The 20,057-nt window shown below is 40.9% G+C and overlaps 1 long non-coding RNA gene and 1 pseudogene across 3 annotated transcripts; one reads left to right on the top strand and one right to left on the bottom strand.

Annotated features, from left to right (window-relative positions):
* Positions 1-10,337: 10,337 nt before the first annotated feature.
* On the top strand, positions 10,338-16,811 carry LOC101719096 (uncharacterized). Of its 3 annotated transcripts, none has more exons than XR_001183239.3 (3): positions 10,338-10,938; positions 16,160-16,340; positions 16,666-16,811. It is a non-coding gene; the product is annotated as an uncharacterized LOC101719096 (long non-coding RNA). The 3 variants fall into 3 exon arrangements; XR_205098.3 differs by having other exon boundaries at positions 16,139-16,340; XR_015451916.1 differs by having other exon boundaries at positions 10,342-10,938; positions 16,185-16,340.
* Positions 16,812-19,174: 2,363 nt separating this feature from the next.
* LOC101715168 (cyclin-Y-like protein 1 pseudogene) lies at positions 19,175-20,057 on the bottom strand (annotated as a pseudogene).

Below are 20,057 nucleotides of genomic sequence, written 5' to 3'. Positions count from 1 at the left end.
CCCAGCTCTCTGGGAGGCAGAGGTAAGAGGGTCACAAGTTAGAGCCCAGCCTGGGCAAGTTAGAGACTGAGCAAGCTCTTGACTCCATAAAAAAGGGCTGGACAGCACTGGGGAGGTAGCTCAGTGAGAAGGCCCTGGGTTCAACCCTCTAGTACCGCAACCAAACCAAACAAAATAAAATAAGAATGAGACAGAGTTGAGAATACACAACTTTGCATTCCCAGTGATCAAAAACTCTAGTCTGGCTTTTCAGTGATGGTTGACTTTTGGAGGGCCGGTTTTTTAAAAGATACTCCCAATAACTATAAAATAAAGACTCAGCTGAAATTATTCCTAGCTTTTAGAAACAAATGCTGAGACACATCAATGATGTCTCTTCACCGTTTGAAGAAATTACCAAATTTAGTGTGTGCCACATTGACATGTTACTCATTTAATTTTTTTTCATTTAATTTTTGTATAATCTTAAAAGGCAGGTACTACTATTTCCGTTTTAAAAGTAAGAAAACTAGAGTTCATAAAGTTTAGGTGATTTCCCAGAGTCATAAAGCAAGTGATAGAGTCTACCATAGATTCAAATCCAAGTTGTCTAATTACAGGTACAGGTTTAGTGTCACTGCTGCAATATCATAAAGGTACAATTCAACTTGCTTAGCAGCCACTTTTGCTATCTTTAAAACCTTGGCATTTGTCTTTTTAATGGACTTATTTTCTCTCCCTTAGTAGATTTTAAGTATCTTATTAGCAGAACCATTGGGAAGGGAGTGGGTAAATTTTTATTACTTTTTATTCCGATTAGTCTGGGATCTTGGCCATAAAGAAAGTTTATTGGTGCTGGTGAGAATGCTAAGCTTGAAATGATAAAACATTTGGGATAGTGATTAATTTAAGATGTATGGATTGCTGTTAAATCCTTATATTTATATATATCATGGAAAACTCTCACAAATCTACAAAACCGTAGAATGAAAATAAAATAAAACCTGTGTGAATCTATGCTCTGAGTACTATTTTTTTAAAAAAAAATAACTCCAGAGAAACTTCAGCCAGTCAAGCAGGCAGCATAGTGTGTCTAGATGCTAATTCTGGAGATACTAAAAATGCAAGAAAAACCACAACAGAGTAGAAGCGCTGGCATACAGATGTGAAGACAACTAGGTGGGAGAAGAGCTCTAGAGCTCTAGGCTACAAGGACGACTACTATGGGCAGAGCAGAGGTGCAGCTCGAGCAGCTATGTGCAACAGGGCCAGGCTGAGTGCCAGGAGACCCCCTGGAAGGAGCTAGGGAAGCAGCGTTCAGTGTTACGGTTGGTTCTCAGAGTAGAACTGAAAGGATTCCTGCCTCTGCAGCGTCTGAGCTGCGGCTCGTTTTCTTTCCTTCTAGAGATCATGATTCTGTTATCACTCTCTGGCTTCCCTTGTCTATGAAAAACCCTACGAACTAATGCAGCTTTCAGATTTTACATACAGGGTTCCCGTACCAATGTGTGTCGGCCGATTGGTGCTACGCAAACACAGCAGAGTGCGCCGTGTCTGGCTGGTGTGCCGAGCATAATAAGCACCTGTTTCGAGCCCAGACTCTCTGGTTTGAATCCTGGTTTTACTATTTATATCTTTTTTGACCTTGGGAAGTTCTTTTGTTTTTTTAGTTCTTTGGAGCCAAGTTCACCCAACTCTAAAGGAGACTAATTGACTTATGGGCTTGTTGTAAATAATAAATGAATGAATATACTCAAAATCCATAGGAAGAACTCAAGGAATGTTACTAGAACCCTGGAATGATGGGTAAGACCAGCAAAAGGCGTAGGAACTGGAGTAAAGCCACTCTTTTTTCTTTTTTTTTTTTTTTTTGGTACTGGGGATCAAACTCGGGACCTTGCGCTTGCGAGGCAGGTGGCGGAACCACGGAGCTACATCCCCAGCCCTGCTCCTAATCTGTAGGTCCTCAATGAGTGCAAGCTGCAGAAACAGACGGAAAACAAGCCAGGTGCAGCCGTGCATGCAACCCCAGCACTCAGAAGGCAGAGGCAGGACTATCACTACAAGTTTGAGGCCAGCCTGGGGTATATCGTGAGTTCAAGGCCAGCCTGCACTACAAAGCAAGAACTTGTCTCAAAACCAAAACAAAACAAGTAGAAAACAAAAATTTGACCTCATGTTAAAAGTCTAGCCCCAAAATTTAGTAAATGGGAACAAGTATTTTAGGAGTTAGATCCTAGAGACATTCCCAGAGACAGGTGAACAGGAAGACAGCTCATCGGCAGGCAGTGAACTATTAATGAAGATTTTATTCTTAGTTACAACTTGTGTGGGCTGGTGTGCTCCTGCATGCCTACAATCCCAACTGCTCAGGAGCTAAAGCAAGCAGATTGCAAGTTCAAGACTAGCCTAGTAACTTAGCAAGACACTGCCTCAAAATAAAGAAACTAAAAAGGGCTGGAGATGTATCTCAGTGGCAGAGTCCCCCTGAGTTCAATCTTTAGTACTATGTGTGCACATACACACACAAACACACACAAACACACACACACATGTGCCCCGAAACAAAACAAAACAAAACTTTTTCTGGGTATTTAGTACAGAATCCATAATCCAAATTCAGTGAGCAAAGATTGGTCAAGAACTGAATGAGGGGCAGAGATTTAGCCCAGTGGTTCTGCCACCTGCCTTGCAAGCACAAGGACCCAAGTTCCATCCCCGGTACCTAAAAAAAAAAAAAAAAGAATTGAATGAGGGTAAAACTCACTTCTATACAGAACAAAAATGATTGTCAAACTAAGGAAAGGTCACATACTTATCTTTGGGGTCCTGCAATGAATGTTAAGGCTTGTTATCGCCCTGTCTTTTTGTTTTAGTATTTGAGCGTCTACTATCGTTTTATTTCCTTCAGGTTTGTGATTATATACTATTGAATGTAAGGTAAGTTCACCAAAGGAATTTTTGCTCAGATAAAGAATTGTTATAGCCAGACATGATGGTGCACGCCTGTAATCCCGGCTCTCAGGAGACTGAGGCAGGAGAATCACTGTGAGTTCAAGGCCACCTGGACTACATAGTGAGACATTGTTTCAAAAAACAAACAAAAACAGGAGTGTGGGGTTGTAAAAGATGAATTCAACCCACAGAGTGCTCAGGATTTCCTTCTTCTTTTGGTAGCAGAGAAGACAGAAGCTGGGGAGAGCTTATTCCTCAGAAAGGTACTCAAGGTGAATGACTTTCCCTGAAGGGAAATGAGTGAAGTGCCCACCAACGGCGCAAGCACACACTGCACTCAGTTGACCACTCGTTCAAGCCTTGTAGCAGTCTGATTAAACATTGCTTAAACACACACACACACACACACACACACACGCACGCACGCTCTGTAGGTTTTCAGTAAACACGTTCCTCCTCCCTCCCTGCATTGTGGAATTTCTCATCCTTCAAAACCTCATACAATTTGGGGTCACATGAGTTGGGTTGCTGATATGGAGTCTTATATAATCCAGAAGAACTCACATCCAAGCAGTGGTAAAAATGGAAGCCTTTGTAGATCAAGATGCAATGTCTTGGCACACGTCTGTAATTTCTGCCCTCGGGAGGCTGAGGCAAGAGGATCGGCATGAGTTCCAGGCCATCCTGAACTGCATAGCAAGACTTTTGTCTTAAATAAATAAATAAATAAATAAAAATTTTTAAAAGATGCAATGTCCAAGCCTAGAGATGGGGCATGCCTGTAATCCCAGCACATGGGAGGCTGAACCAGAAGGATTGCCGTGAGTTCGAGGCCAGCCTGGGCTACACAGTGAGTTTGAGGCTACCCCGGGCTAGCTACATAGTGAGACACTGTCTCAAAAAACAAAGCACCCAAGATTCAGGGTCTATATGCACCAATACCCCACGATGAGTATATTTACTATGTATCACAAACCACCATTCTAAGGGCTCCACATGCAACTCACTTCATTGTTACAGTCACTATATGAAATGGAAACTTATAGCTGTCATCTTAAGGAGAAGGGCACCAGGGTGCGGAAAGTCGAAGAGGTGGCCTGGAAGGTTCCTTTAGGCCGAGCAGTGGTGTTCAGTGCCCCGGCCTGAACCATGGCTTCGTTTGCTCTCTGAGATGACATCATTGTGATCCGCTGGATCTGGCCAGATGTGGATGTGGGAAACTTTATAAGCCCCCTCAGAACCTCATTTCTAATTCACTGAGGAGGGTCATCTGAAGGTCTTCTAAAGTTTTTGTCTACCAGAAGATGAGAGAATCAACCTTTCGGTTAATTCTTATATTTGGGACAGTCAGTTATTTTATGATTTTGCAGCACATTGTTAAATCTTCTTTACTCTGATTGTTGTATTTTTTGCCTCTAAATATAATTGCTATATCCACTTTCTTTTTTCTTTCTTTTTTTTTTGCTATATCCACTTTCTACTTGATTGTTATATATTACAATTGCTATATCCACTTTCTACTTGATTGTGATATATTGCCAATGAGTGTGATCAGTCCATTTGGTTTAGGCACAATACGGTTCCCCATGAATGTCATATATTGCTTTACAGAGAGAAAAATCTGACACATCTGACTTTATAAACAGACATATATTCAATAGAATAAACAATACACCTGCATATTAATGGCTGTTTTTTATTAAAATTGATAAAATTTAATATCTTCTTTTATATTCACCCTTTTATATTCAAACTATCTTTTGTGCTAGCTTCGGCAGCACATGTACTATATTCAAACTATCTTTTTTCATGTAATATATGTAGTATATTATACTTTCTTTTTTCAGTGTCATTACCGATGACTTTATATACTCAATTTCTTGGCCCAATTAATAAATAATAATTTTGCTTCTAAAAAAATTTTAAGTACATGTTTGCAGTAAATAATGATTACTTTCACTGTGGGGATTTGAACACGTGTTCATAATACATCTCAATTCTTTTTACTTTCCTTTCTCCTCCTCTCCCTTCCCTCTAAAAATAATTTGAAACAAACTGTTACAATTTGACAGCTGGAAACTCCTTTAAAATGTCCCTTTTGTCTTTTAAAGGCTGTTGTTAGCATCCTTGATATTACTCTTCTTGTCTACTAATAATAAATAATAGCTAGCTAGCTAGCTGGAGATTTGTTCATTTAAATTTTTTCTGAGCTGAACCTGAGAATCAACCACCCTATATGAAATATATAATATATAACCTACTTGTTTGTATTAGGAACAAAACTTGGGCTGCTAGGGGTACAACTGCATTTTGGTGTAGGCAGAAGTGCTACTGCTGCTATTACTGTGGAGTCACTTTTAGTGCAAAACTAGAAAACAACCATTCTTTGTGCGGGTCTGACTTGCTCTTGGCTTTTCCCATTCAACTCCTGGTGGTGCTGTATACACTCACGATGCCACCCCAGGAAGATCTGAGTGACCCCAGGACTTTTAACTGTGCTCTAGCACGAGGTGGGTCTCATTTCCTTCACTTGCATCCTTTGTGAAACTGGCACCTTCAAAACATCCTTTGGACCCCTGGATGAAATAACGTATGTAAAATGCCTTGATAGTTTTTTTAAAAATTTTTATTTCTTAGAAAAATGTTTTAGAAAAAAAAAAAAAAGTTGCAGGTAAGGGCTGGGATTTAGCTCAGTGGTTTTGCCGCCTGCTGCTGCGCAAGCGCAACGACTCGAGTTCGATCCCTCGTACCAAAAAAAAAGGAAAGAAAAATGTTTTAGGCTATTGTGGCTTTCCTCACAATGAATGACCTACCATGTGTCCTTCATGGTGTCCTTTAATCTTACTTTTTCCTCTTTTACTTGGTCCAAGATCACTCCGCAAGCCAGTTTCTTCACTTTTACATTTCATTAATAAAAATAAAAATATGGGTGGGTCAAAAAAATGTTTAATAGGCAGCAAGTTTGTACCCAATGTTGACTATAGGTATGGATACAAACCTTAGGTTCATTTCCTCTTTCTTTTTTTTTTTTTGGTACCAGGGATCGAACTCCTGTCCTTGAGCTTGCACAGCAGGTGGTGAAACCACTGAGCTAAATCCCTGGCCCTATTTCCTCTTTCTTGCTAACTGCCCTTCCTTTGGGTGCTACAAGCTTTCCAGTTTGTTTGTTTGTTTGTGACAAGATCTCACTACGTAGTCCAGGCTGGCCTCAAACTCACTAAGTACCTCAGGGTGGCCTCGAACTTGTGGAAATTCTCCCAACTCAGCCTCCTAAGTGTCAGAGACCCTGTAGTCAGGTTTTAGTATCTACCTGTCTAGTATGTGATGCAGGTTTGAGAAAAAAATATACTAAGAGACAGAAGTAAGAGAGAGAAAGTGAGATGTCAGGACAACCAATGTTGTCGGTGTAACCGACAAAGGCCCTGGCCAGTCTCAGGCACTGACTTTTATTGGCAATCAACTGGGGTAAAGGCGACGTGTGGTTTTTATGGAAATTAATGTAAACAAGGCTCATAAAGGACAAGACAAAGCATTTTTACATTAGGAACAGAATAGACAAAATATCTGATTGTAATTGGAACACTGTCTTTTTAGTCTGAAGGTTTTAGTTGTGGGAACGGAATTTGGGTGTGAGTTAGTCTGACCTCGGCACGGCACGTAGGCTTTAGCCAGACTCACTTCTATAAACAAGCCAATTGTGGGGTTAACTCTTTACAGCCTGCTTTGGGCATAGTCAATATTACGGTCCTCTACACCTGAGTGCTAGGATTACAGGTGTGCGCACCCATGCCTAGCTAAGTGTGCCATATGTTACAACTCAGGTTCACCTCTGGACTATCATTGCTAGGTGTGGGGCTGGCATTTTGTGGATGTCTATGCCAGGTTCCGCTTTATACACCTTAATCAGCATTTCCTTTTCTCTAGGAAAACATAGGATTAGGAGTTATAAATATTCTCTTTTTCACCGAACTAAGTCACTTTAAGATCTATGCACATCTTCTCCAAAAGACAAAAACTACATTCATCTGGATTGGCTTTAGTGATGTGTTGTTCATAGTTGGTCTAATCAGCCATGATTCATGTGGTGGATGCAGTCACTGGAGAAAGAATGCGGACAGAGGGACAGTGCTTACAGAAGGAAAAGTGTGTGTGCCAGGAAGTTACGCTGAATGTGTCTAAAACTAATTTATACGTGACCCCCGCGAGGAAATGCTGATATTTTAGAGCAGCACTGTCCTGTGGAACTCTTCCAGGTTCAAATCCTCCCTCTCCGGACTATTCAATTTGGCGGCTGCCAACCATGACTCACAAGTGCAACACAAGAACTCAGTAAATACAATCGATGTTGTGTGGTTTAAATCAACTTAACTTTAGCCACAGGTGGCTAGCCACTTCCACACTGGACAGCACAATTTTAGAGTTTCCTTTGAGCCACAATGAAATAGTATATGGTACTTATTTAAAATTTCATAATTGAAAATCAATCCAGAGTAGAAATTTGGTCTCGGCCATTTTATCTGACTGTATTCAAGTATATTAGATTATTTATTGAAGTCTCAGATTTTTTGCAACAAGAAGTAAAAATAATCATTCTCATTTTTGAGGACAGTGCTACTCAAAGTGTGGCGTGCATATTGGTTCCCATCAGAGAAATCAAGAAGTTTTTATAGCCGAGTGTAGTGACACATCCCTGTAATCCCAGAACTCAGGAGGCTGAAGCAGGAAGATTGCCACAAGTTTGAGGCCAGCCTGGGCTCTGTAGGGGGTTTAAGGCCAGCCTAGACTACATGGCAAGACCCTGTCTCAAACAAACAAGCAAAAAGCCAAATAAACAAAAAGAAGTTTTTGTAGACATACCACAGAGTAATTTTGCATCTCTTCAATTTAATAAAATTTTATTTGGCACTCAAAATTTTCACTCTTCTAACACTTTGTTGTATTTTACAAAATTAACCATTTATAACAGTTTGCAAATAAAGCAAAACTGGCCCTTTACCATGGATGGTTTGAGACCTGCTGGCAAAGACTCATCATAGGTAAAGGTTATGTGCTACATAACTGACGATGGGCTGTTATTTTAAATGTCAGTCTTACAATTTCTCAGTACCTCAAGTAATAGAAGCAATTCCGTCTTTTTTTATTAGAATTTTTATGTTTTGAAAAAGACATAACAGAAAACCAGGCATATCCATATTTGCAACATGATAGGTGACATGATATATAATAATATAATTATATATATATATAACACACTAATACAGACAGGAAATCACACCAGGAAAAAGGCTGGGTGTGAACAGATTTATGATGCTGGACAACTAAGGTCTTTGATGAAGGTCTACATAGTGGTCAAGGTATTACTACCGCTGTTCTAGGCTGTTCTAGATCCCATTTGTGAAAGTTAACAACGGAGGCTCTGAATCACAATGCCTGTTGCTTTAGCAAGGCATTTTTTCATAAAGATCCTGTTTTCTCACCTAGCAGCACCTACTTCATCCATCTGTTGCAGTCTTCTTCCTAAGGAATGTAACGAACAAGGCTCAGTGGACCGGAAATGGACTTCATGACTATATATACTTAAGTAAAATTAAAGCTGATGATCACTTGGCATTAATAGTTCAGACATGAACTTTAGCAGAGAAAGGTAAAGAAAGTATAAAAATATCATGTTTGTAAGGATAATTTTCTTCATCTAACACTTCAGGGCTTCGAGAAGAAAATTCCTTTTGTTGTTTGTGCCATTTGAATGTATTCTCTGGCAGTTCCTCCATCTTACTGCCCAAAATATCTATCACGGCTGATGCCTTGCTCATTTTCTTTAGATTTCCATCTCAATGAGGAATATTTCTAATTGTATAACATCTCCTGATGGACCATCCCATTGGGCTCTGGCGCTGGCTCCCAGAGGTTGGCAGGGCCCAAGCCATGCATCCCAGGAGCGAACAGTTCTGTCTTTGAACTGCTCAAAATATAATCACATTGATTGATTCTGTGGCCAGTTCATGCTTTCAAATCTTTGTCTCTTTGACTAGCCATAAGGCCTAATACATTAGAATCACTATGGGTTAATGGCAAGTTATGGCACTCTACTGATTGTTTTACATTTAAAAATGTGTTGTTAATAAAGTATGTAAGAAAGAAATTTGTTACTCCCAGTGCTTAAGGAATATTATGTATTTGAGAGGGCAAAAGGACTTTCGTAATTGTATAACTAAAATATTTCCAATAAAAATTTTTTATTTACATAGTGGCCATTTATGAAATGGTTCTGTGAAGAAGCTCAAAAAACAAGAAGATGCTAGAGTAATACACGTTGTACTTACACCTGTCCAGGTGTGGGGGCGCACACCTGTAATCCCAACACTAAGGAGACTGAGGCAAGAGGATTGCTGTTGAGTTCAAAATGACCTGGACTACACAGTGAGTTCAAGGCCAGCCTGAACTACACACGAGATTTTGTCTGTCTGTCTGTCTCTCTCTCTCACATACATGTGCATAATACAATAATGAAAAAAGAACTTATAGCAACACAACACATGATAAATACTTTTAGCTCTAAAGTTAAATGGTATAAGAAAGAAATAATTTTTGTACAATGAACAGCAGAAATATCACAAGAAATAAAAGCCTATGCAGTATCTAGGGGTGACAGGGAATTCAGGAACACGGAACAATAGGAAATGCCTACAGTAGGAAAAGACACTTGGAAAAACTGATGCTTAAACAAGTAGATGTGCCAGCCAGGTGTGGCAGTACACACCTGTGATCCCAGCACTCCATAGGCTGAGGCAGGAGGATCGCTATGAGCTCAAGGCCAGCCGGGGCTACAGAGCTAGTTAAGCCTGAACTGCCTAGTGAGACCTTGTCTCCAAAAACAAACAAACAAAAAGTAGATGGGCTTTAAAAATAAGGCTTGATACATGTGGTGATAGATTTTTGTTTAAAATCAATCTATTGTATATATGTACCAATCCCTGATGCTTTTAATCATCATGCACTGCAAACATGTACTGACCAAAAAAGTAAAAGATAAAAAATGTAAACTTCGATGATTTTTTTCTTCTTTCCTGCTTCTGCTTCCCTTTCTCCCCCTTCTTTCACTATCTATGGTTATTTGACAGATAAGTAGAACTTCAAGCAGTAAGAATAATTGTCATGAATTGTGTATGTGCGTGTGGGCACGCATCTGCAGAAGGAGTAGCTTAAACTATATAATAATATTTAAATATTAGCGACATTCCCGATTCCTACTCCCTGAAACGAGCCATGAGGAGGCCTCGGCTTTGGGTACTGTGTCTTTGCTGTGAGACGTCCCACGGAGACGGCAGTAGAGGAGCAGCGTCGGGAGGGAGGCTGAACTGTGAAAAGATCACACAGGGAACGGGAGAGCGACCTGTGGAGTCCCTAGTGACACACTGGGCAGCGAGACCCCCGCTGAGGCTTCATCTGAAAACAAAGTCAGGAGCAGTTGCGTTTGCTGTTCCCGCAGCCATGCAAAGGAGCAGCGGGGCAGAGGCGCAGCTTGGCCCCGGTTGTGGCCGGAGGGCCTGTGCCCCGTCTTCGGCGTCCCCCTCTGCTTCAAGACGGAGATCTCTGTCCTGCGGCCCGGCAGACGATGCCATGAACCATTACAACCGAAGCCTGGCTCTTCTGACCTCCGACTCGGCGAGCTACCTTCTGCCTGCTGGGCTTGGGGCAGCTTGTCCACAGGGCAGCACTGGTGAGCATTTCCAGTCCACTCAACCGTTCAGGTTGGGATTCTGACATGTGAGTCTTTGGACCCTGCCCAGCTCAAGCCCATCTTGCAAAACGGCCTTGACATGCTGATGAAATTCGATTTCTTTACTCGTCCGTCTCGCTGAGGACCGGCTCACAGATCGTATTTAAGAGCACCATAGGACGCTCTCGACTGCTGACTGGTGTCTTCCAACCAATAACTTCCGGCATTCTCTGGGACAAAGGTTCACAACAGCTAAGGATCCTAACTAGGTGTGGATTATAGAGGTAAGGGTTCTTAATAATTACACAATTACTTGACTTCTTTTTCCTTTTTTAAAATTCTTGATATTAGCTGAGCATGGTGGTGCACTCCTGTGATTCCAGCACTTGGGAGGCTGAGGCAGAAGTATCACCACAAATCTGAGGCCAGCCTGGTTTACATGGTGAGTTCAAGGCCAGCCTAAACTACATAGTGAATGAGACCCTGTCTAAATAAAACAAAACAAACAAACAACAACAAAAAAATAAAGTTCTTGATACTATCCTAGAACAATATTCCAAATTACCGAGCACTGATCAAACCCTCGGTTGCCTACTCATACCTACTGAGGTACGGTGATGAATAAAGAAAGACAATGACAAACTTGTCTTTTTCTGGGACACCCGGAAGTCACTGCCTCAGACTGGGCAAAGACAAGACCTCTCTGGCTGGCCCACTTTTACTAGCACTGAGAAGCCCAGGGGAGGGTCGTGGACTTTTCCTGGAGCAGAGACTGCAGTGAGAAGGTAGTATAGAATGAGGAACAGGTTTAGCATCACAAAAGAAACAAGTTCAGCTCCTTCCCCACATCTGCATACTTATACTTGCTTTCTTTGTGCTGTCCCCAGCAGATGTTATCTTGCCTCAGGACCTCTGGGGTAAGGGGGAAGCCTGCAGCCTTCTGCAAAACTTCCCTACTCCTGAAGCAAGTCAAAGTCTTCCTCCTGACTTTGTGACTTTAGTTTGTTTTTGGTACTGGGGATTGAACTCAGGACCTTGCACTTGCAAGGCAGGCATGGTGCCACTAAGCTACATCCCTGGCTGGGGCCTGTGGTTTGGCCCCCACCAACCTATACATATCATGGCTTGTCCCCAAAATCCAAAGACACTATTTTGGAAACTGCAAAAGCAGTGTGAGAATAAGAATTAATTGAGAACTGAAATTCAAAAGTTTGAGAAGTAGAAGTGACAAAGAGTACAGCTGAGCAAAGATAGTGTCTTCATGACTTCTGTCAAGGGCTGGGCTTCTTCCTGTGCCTGTGTGTCCAGCCCCAGTGTTCCCCCAATCCCTACTGTCTTTTCTACAAAGGAGAATGAGGATGTTCCAAGGGGAAGGATGCTAAGGACATTTTAAAGTTAGAATGAGAAGGAGTGTTGGTGAAGTTAATAATGAATTCCAAAAAACAGATAAACAGGACAGAAACTTCAGGGAGGCAAACTGTCTTAGTTACTTTCTTCATTGCTGAGATGAAATACCTGACACCCAAAGTTAAGAGAGTTTATTTGCTCACAGTTTGTAAAGGTTTCCATCTGTAGTTGGCTGGCTCCAAGGCAGGGTGGCATGGCCGACAGGCATTGCAGAGGAGAAACAGTCCATGGCAGGGTTGCAAAGTAGCAAAGCAGCTAGTAGCAAGGAGCAGCAGCAGCCCTCTCTCTGTCCCTTATATTATATCCAGGCCACATATCTTTAGGGAAGGTAGCACTCACAGGCAGGGTGGGCCTTCCCATTATTCACTCCCAGAACTATGCCAAACCAATGGATTAATGTAGTAATCACATACCCTTGATCCCAGCATCACAGATTCTAAATCCAGCCACCTCTGAAAAGCCTTATTTATGACCACATGAGGCTTTGGGAGACATCTAGACACAAGCCATAACATAAACCCATAATAAAGAAACATTAAGGTGTAATGCAGTGTTGATTTTTATATACAGGGTTAGGAGTTATTAGTAAATCACAATATTTATTGATCGATTGGGTTGTTGAGAAGGGTCTCACTATGTAGTTCATTCTGGCCTTGACCTCCCAGGCTATGTAGTCCAGACTGGCCTTGAACTTGGGGAGATCCTCTTGACTCAGCCTCCTGTGTAATGGGATTATAGGTGTACGCCACCTCACCTAGCTAGTAAATCACAATCTTTGGTTAGCAACACATGGACTCTAAGAGAAATAAGGAAAAACATAGACTGAAAGTAACACACAGGCAATAATGAAATTTTGAGTAGATTTTGTAAACACAAGTAGAATTAATATCTAATTCCTATATATACATCAAATTTGAATTTATGGATATAGAAAGCAATTTTAGAAACTTACTACATACTCCTAAGACCATTTGTATAAGATGATAGAGATTTATTGATTTATTTTAATTTTTGAGAAAGGGGCTCACTATGTAGTTCAGGCTTGTCCTTGAACTTACTATGTGGCCCAGGCTGGCCTCGAACTCAAAGCCATCCTCCTGCCTCAAACTCCTGGCTGCTGGGACTACAGGTGTGTGCCATCACACCTGGTTTAAACCGATAAATATTTGTGATGTCTTGGTCCTAAACAATAAAACCAAGACCTGGTTCAGGTGACAGAGGATGTTGAAATGAAATTCTATAGTGTGAATTATAGGTGATAAGTCATTTTCCAGTAATTATTTCTAATTTACCCACTCTGGGCTGGTAAGACTTCCTGATTTCATCTAAATACCAATCTAACCACTGAACCAGGGCTCACATAAAGAGTAATTCATAGCATGCCTCCAGATGTTAAATAGACCAGACTCATTAATTAGGGGGCTCCATAGTGCAAGGCACAGGACCAGGACCAGGATATTGGGGTGAGGAGGACGCAGTCTCCATGCTTTGAGAATTTGTATTATAATGGGAGATGCTTTGTGCTCCCCTGAAACCAGCATCCCGAGTTTTTATTTCTTATGTTTGGATTTGTGCCTTGCATATATTACTGTAAATAGCCCTAACAAATGGTTGATAGGTGAGTAAGCTTGCCAGACAAAATACAAGATGCCCAGTTAAATTTGAATTCCAGATAAACAACAAATAACTTTTTAGTATAAATATACCCTAAGTGTTGCAGTATTCCTGCAATATTTGGAATGTGCTTATTCTAAAAATGTATTGTTTATCTGAAATTCTATTCTAACTGGTTAGCCTGTCATTTTATTGGATAAATCTGGCAGTTCAGCCGAGTGTGCTGGGTCATGCCTGTTCTCCCAGCACTTGAGGGGCTGAGACAGGAGGGTTGCTGGGAGTTCAAGGCCAGCCTGGGCTACACAGTGAGTTCAAAAAAATATCTGGCAATCCAAAGGTTGAGTGGGTGTAGGGTCAGGTGGATGTTAGCACAGCTGGGGAATGAGAGCCAGAGACATAACAACTTGCTGGCCATTTCAAGAGACAGTAGCCTGGACCCAGGTACAGCCAGCAGAAAGACTAGAAAAATGATTTAACTTTTTATAGGAGGAAAAAAAGTCCTGATTTGGTGACTGACTGAATGTGAAGCTGAGAGAAAGGGAGAAGTTATGGATATGAAAATAAAATACAGAATTAGTAGGCAGAATTACTGATGGAGATGAATTCCATTTTGGACATGTTGAGTTGGATGTTCTTGAGGAATATTTAGGCTAACTGATAGAAAAGGGGATTGGATGCATTCCTGGACAATGAAGTAATTTTTTTTTTCTTAGTTTTTGTGGTTTTTTGAGACAGGGTCTTGCTACACAGTTCAGGATGGCCTTGAACTCACTATGTAGCCCAGGCTGGCCTTGAACTCACTGCAATTCTCCTGCCTCAGCCTCCCTAGTGGCGGGATTGCATATCCAAGAAGCCATGGGTGCACATACTGATCCTTATCTGTGTGTGCTATTAATTCTTTTCCATAGCTACTGAGCATGCTCTAACCTCTTCTTTCTTTGAAAACTCATTCCTATCCTTCTTATAATTCTCTTGCTCCAACTCTTTGTTTGTGGTCTAAAAATGACTTCATTTATAAATGTTGCACTTTATTTTTTCCTTTTTCTTTCCTCATTGACTTGGTCTTTCATTATGCTTCCGGTACCTTTTCTTCCTCTGTCTTCACATCAGTCTGTGGGTTTTATCTGTCTCAGAGGAATTACTGCCTTCAAAAACTTCTGGAGCACTGGACTCTGGTTTCCATGGCAACCCCTGTCTCTGGCCTTTTTTTTTTTTTCTAATTGCTTAGGAGAAATCTGACTGAATCACCAATAGCTGCTGGACAGAAATAGTAGAAGGAAACTGCCCAGCACTCCCTCTGAGGTAGGAGTGGGTAGATTTAAGGAGACAAAAACGCTGAGACCTAGAAGATGGAAGTAACTGTGTGTGAGAAATACCATCTGGCATGGTTTACTGTTTTATTTGTCAGGGATCCATTGTGACTGTGGTCAAGGGTCTGAGGAGGAGCTCCTAATTAGCCAGGAATCTGTGTCGCTGATCCCATCTATGCGCTCCTACGCCTCAACCCATCTGGAAACAGGAAACCATGTTCTAGATCTTTTGTGAAAGTGTGAAATACAAACCTTCCGAGGAGAAAAATAAGATGTAGACTGAACTTGCGCTAATGTTCACTTTAGGAACATAATGCAATGCAAAGGGAATTGAGTAAGATTAACCACTATTAATCTTAATTGTAGGTCTGTTGCATTTGTAAAATACACCTAGTGAGACTTTCTGGGTTTTGTGCAGCTCTGGTATTCAACATTTTGCATCGTAATGCTATTGCTTTTGTTAAAATAAGACCCATGAATTCAGTGCGCTAAGGCTAATAGAGGTATACACATTTCTGTGAACATTCAGAGATACAGTATTCATTTTAGAATCTCAATTGTCTAGTCCATGCTCAGTGTTAGTGAATACATAAGGCATTTAACAAAGTTTTATTCACTAGAAAAAGTTGAAAGATACCCATTTATCAGAAGGTAGTTTCTCTGCTATTCAAGATAAACTGAACATAATTTGGATTCTTAACCATACCAAGAAGAAGTGTAAATCTGTAGACCACAGAGTCTTGCCTAATAAATTCAACAGCTATCTATTTTGAATTGCTACATTGAATTCTATTTAGTTAACATTTCAATTAAAAGCAAATATGTTGTGTGCACATGAAGTCTTTCACTCATACACAATAATGGATAATCATATTTTTGGTCATAACTCAGCCAAAACTGTGATTATGGGCCAAGTTCCTCCCTCAGTTCCTTCCTTCCTCCTCCATCCCTTCTTTTTCTTTCCCAAAATAAAATTCCTCCTGAAGTTGCTGCGTGCTGCGTTTTGTGGACTGCGCCTGCTTTTGACCCCTGAACATCTGTCCCCCCCGCCCCCCAGCCCCACTGCGAAATAGTTCTGCTGCTTGCAGGGCTTGGCCCCGCCTTCTTTTGAGAGGTGAGTCCTGATTGGCCAGAACTAACCACTCCTCCACAGGGTTTTGTTTATTTCATTGAGGTCTGAGCCAATCAACACTCTGCAGGATGTGGGATTGGACAGGGCCGCCCCGTGACTGTCAAAATCCAGACTTGTGTGGTCATCACGGAGCCTCCTTGTGCCCTCAGGAGGAGAACCAAGGACCGTGCCCTGGAGGATTCTCCTGTGTACCTGACCTGGCATTTGGACAGTTTTCCGTTATGTGAGTGAATACATCCCTTTACACCACTTCCAATCACATTTACTGTACTGGTACTTTAAGAATTATGATGATGATGATGATGATGATGATGATGATGATGTGACTAAATAGTTATCTACTCTTGGGCTTCTGATAAGAATCCAAAAGAGCAGTAGTCAGTGTCCTTGTACTCAGGTTTGGATTATTTAAGAAGTTTATTTAGTATCTCATCATGGAGTTTAGAGTTGCCTTGGCACATTGTGGAAACTTTGGGATTTCGTGTTCTAATTGACTGATTAATTCAACAACCACTCACTACTAATTTTAGGCATTTTCTCTCTGTAAGGTACTCTGTAGTGATACACAGCTCTAGAACTCAGTACTCAAGGGACCAGCAGAGGAGGGAAACTGGAACATCAATGCCCCTCTCTGATGCGTGGGTGAACCCTAGTGATCCTTTTTCAGAATGGTGTTTCTAAATGTATAATAAATACTTTGAATTACAAAAGAAACTTAGTGTCTTGAAATTACTATCAAATATGTTTTAAAACTAAATTTGTGATTTAGAAATACTGTATACATATATGCATCTTTGTTAATGTATTAAAAACAAGATTTATCAATGGATAACATGAACATAATTTTTAGATAATAATGAGTATAAATGGTATTTTGAGTTATCTGCAGCGACTGTCATGGAATAGGAAGACATCTGTGGTATCTGTTGGTTTCAAAGTCATAAACACTGCCAGGGCTGATACTATTGTGGCTTGTGGCTTACATTCACAATAGAAGGAAACACTACATTTTATATTTGGAGGTTTAGTTCAATGTAGTTTCCTGGCCTTGACTTGTATGCCAAGTGGGGAAAAAAAAGTGTGCGAAGAGAGAATATTTGAACCAATTATTGATAGACTGAAGGAGTTACTTAGGTGTGTAAAATGGAAGTGATTTCCTGACACATGGGCAGGCCCATGCAAAGGTGTGAACTGCTGCCTGGTTATATGGGTGAGGGAATATGGCAGTGTAGTGGAAGGTGAAACGGGAAAGACTGGCACCATATTCGGGGGATGGGTTGATTGCACATTACCGTGACTAAATGCGATTCTGTCTTCCTGTGTTTGAAATACTTTACAAACTCTACATAGCTGAGCCTATATAACTGAAGTTTCCTAGAGTTGCTTTTCATAATCCAGCCACAGCTTTCCTTCCTAATCTCGTTGGCCACCATTTTTCCTGTCCTCACCTCAGCTCCAGTGAGTGATTCCCAAACATCCTGTGTACATCTCATTCTCCTTAATTCTACCGATTAGCTGAGGAACTCCGTCCTCTACCTCGTTTTCCTCATCTGTCAAATAGGGACGGTGAGTACCTTGGAGTCATGAAGGTTAAATTAGTTCTTAAAATGTGCTTGGAGCAGTACTTAATGTTAGGAAAAAGGAAAAGAGACAGAGGTATGAGCTCACGGGACAGGTTTATTTTAGAACAAACCAGAGAGGGACCATTCTGGCAATAGAGACCAGACCAGCTATTCTTGCACAGGCTGTAGGGCATTTTTTATAGGGTCATGGGCATGGGGGGGTTGGTTCTGGTGAGAAGGAGTTTCGTTACCTGTTAGGAACAAGGCTGGAGGACGCACCGGGAGCTGCGGTTACTCAAGTGCAGGGTTGAGTAAAGGTGGGCATTATGTGCTGCAGCTATGGTTACGGACTTTATAGCCCATGATTCTACATTTCTAGCAGGGACACAGGCAGAGCGAGGGACAGAGGTTTCTTGTGCTCTCTGCTTAGCTCAGAATGGCAGTGGCTAGATTCCTTCACTTGACACAAGCTAAACTCTAAAGAAATGATTGTTATTAGAATTGTCATTATTACCCATAATTCTTTTCCCCCTTTGCTCAATTGGCCAGTTCATATACATTCTGTAAAATGAGTTCAGATATCATGTCCACCAGAAAGATTTTCTGATAATGTGATTTCTGTTTCCTCCAGGTAGAATTCACAACTTCCTTTTCTGCATCTCTTTGAGGTCTTACATAATTTCAATTCTTTTTTTTTTTTTTTTTTAAAGAAAACAACATTCTTTATTAAGGGTCAGTCATATTCAACTTTAGTATATGTGCTGCCAAAGCAAGCACCATATACAACTTTAAAGTGTGGGAATTCCATTCTTTTATTATCTAGGACTTCTTTTTGGATTCAACTCAATCTGATTTGAAACAAATAAAAGCTTAACCACAAAAATATAAAACCAAAGATTTACTGATTTCTGCAATAAGAGAGTCCAGGGGTGCAGTAGCTCCAGAGACTCAAACTCCAATATTGGAGATTCTCTTCTTATCTCTCTGGTGTGCTTTGCTCTGTTAGCTTCTATTTTAGTGGGATTTTCTCATGTGATGGTTATGTTACTGCCAAAGGATGAAGTCTTCTGACTGCCCAGGCATAGGGCATGGAAAGGTAGGTTTCTGTCCTAAGACCTGTTGGAAATAATATAGACTAAGAATAGGTTTATAGTGGTATCATGGAAAATCCAGATTTTGTTAGCACACTACAGAGGGATGGCTAACAGAAAGGGAAAATAATAACTTTCCTTTTGCAATTACATTTTCAAAACAGTTTTGGGGTTTATAATAACTAAAATACAGTAGAACTACCATTTCATTCACAAACATGACAAAGCCTCATAATATAGCCTTTGTATTTTTGAGATCACCAAATTTTTGTTATATACAAACTTTGAAATCTGTGTGAGGAGTTCCCCAGTATTCTCAGGGAAATTTTCAGACTGATGAAATGTGCTACAGTGGTCGAGGGGCCTTTAATTCCTGAATTCTATTTCCAAAATAATATATGTCTTCAGGAGAAATGCCCTGGAGCCCAAATGAAAGGCTGAATTATAAATCTTACAGTATCAATGAAAATATGAGGGACTGACAGCATCTCTAGGTCCTGGGCTCTTTCTCTGGTGAGAAGCTCAAACACAAAATATATGTTGCTTTCAAATGCTAAAGAGCGAAGATCAAAGTAGTATTTGGCATACACACCGCCAGACACATTAACATTATACTCGAGCAGGATCAAGTAATGCCTTTCCAACTCATTTATGTCCTTGAGCGAAACATCCCTGAGGACCCTGCAGAAGTCTATGTTCCACACAGCCTTGTCCTGCCAAACCTTGGCAGCAAGAAGAATGGCTCCCAGCAGGATCCTTCTCCAGTTAGCAGGACAGACGTCTATCTCAGTGTATGACACAAGCCTTTTTAAGTAGACCAAAGTTATTGTTGCACATTCAGTTGGTAATGATGCAGCATTAAAAATAAAGGCAACAAATCTGTAAATACAGTTGTGTTCAGGATCATGCTCAAAGTATTCCTCTGAACACTTCTCTCTTGTGAGTGGATGCCATCTCTCATCCAAAATAGCCAGGGATCTATTTGCATCTCTGTTCTTTAGGTGGTAATATACTGCTAAGGTCACACACTCTACCACGTTTCTACGATTAGGCAGGCTGAGTGTGCTGTCATCTAGAAATATCGTTGAGCAGGAGCTATACATCCCAGTAAGCTGCCCTGGAGACACATGGTTGAAATAGTTGCTTTTCCTCTGATCTTGTGCGTTTGCATGAAATTTGTTCAGGAAAATTGTGCTTGCCCTTAGATGGTCAGCAGGGTTTGATTCCAGAGCTGCACCTGTGTGTCTCCTTGTGACTCAGGCAGGCTCCTGCCACTGCAGAATGCAA

This window comes from Heterocephalus glaber, unplaced genomic scaffold (assembly GCF_053883595.1).
Source record: "Heterocephalus glaber isolate CG9 unplaced genomic scaffold, H.glaber_assembly_v1.0 deba00001442, whole genome shotgun sequence".
In the NCBI taxonomy this organism is placed as follows: domain Eukaryota; kingdom Metazoa; phylum Chordata; class Mammalia; order Rodentia; family Bathyergidae; genus Heterocephalus; species Heterocephalus glaber.
The sequence above is the reverse complement of the archived record's forward strand: the minus strand, read 5'-3'. Positions and strand labels throughout refer to the sequence as shown.